An 857-nucleotide genomic window follows, 5' to 3' on the forward strand; every position below is an offset into this window, starting at 1 on the left:
CACCCCGTGCCGGGGGCATGCTCGCTGGATTCTCCATCCTTCTCAATCCAGGGGATGCTTGGGGGTCTCTGTCCCTCTCACTCTGGGCCACGCTGGGGACCAAGGGGTCTCTGTCCCCCTCACCCCTGTGGTGACCCAGCCGAGGTCACGCCCCCTGCAGGACAGCCCGCAAGACCCCCAAGCATCCCCCGGTGCAAGAGGCAAAGAGACAAAGCAGGGCCAAGAGGGATGGAGACTCCCAGGGAGAGAAGAATGGAGCCACCAACAGGCACCGAGCAGGTGGAGAAGGACAGAGACACGCCCAGGACTCCCCAGGCAGGAGAGACATAGAGAGAACGCTGGGCCATCCTAGCTCCCTGTCCCGGATGAGGGCCGGGGCATTGTTGTCATCTTTGCTTTTGGAGGGCTTGGGGGTGCTCACCGTCCTCCTCTCCCATGGGGAGGTGTGGGCCTTTGTGATTTCTTTGCATCGCAGGTGACTCATTGAGAGACCAAAGAGGAGACAAAGCATTTGATGTGTTCTGACGTTGGAGTTTATTTTGTCCGGTGTCCAGCGGATGCCCTGGGGCTCTCCGTCCTCCTCCCATTTGCCCCGGCCGCTGTGCTTTCCATCCTCGTTGCCCCGGCGCTGCTCCGACCGCCTTACCTTTGGTGAGCCGGGGTTGGTGTTCGACCCCCTCCGCTTTGGGGGCGTCACCGCACGTAACCGAGAGCGGTGGCGGCGATAAGAGGCGAATCGACGCAACCCACCTCCCTCCCTCCCTCCCTCCCTCCCTCCCACCCGCACACAACACCCCGGGGCTCCATGCTGACGGCGCTGAGGGGCAGGGCCGGTGCCGGGGCTCCAGCGTTGGGGG

General features: G+C 63.6%; 1 long non-coding RNA gene across 1 annotated transcript; it reads left to right on the forward strand.

Moving 5' to 3' along the window:
• Window positions 1-723, forward strand: LOC146421052 (uncharacterized). The gene is made up of 2 exons (XR_014848814.1): window positions 1-64; window positions 105-723. It is a non-coding gene; the product is annotated as an uncharacterized LOC146421052 (long non-coding RNA).
• Window positions 724-857: the final 134 nt, after the last annotated feature.

The sequence above is a fragment of the Lichenostomus cassidix genome, unplaced genomic scaffold (assembly GCF_008360975.1).
Source record: "Lichenostomus cassidix isolate B80296 unplaced genomic scaffold, HeHo_3.0 HiC_scaffold_43, whole genome shotgun sequence".
In the NCBI taxonomy this organism is placed as follows: domain Eukaryota; kingdom Metazoa; phylum Chordata; class Aves; order Passeriformes; family Meliphagidae; genus Lichenostomus; species Lichenostomus cassidix.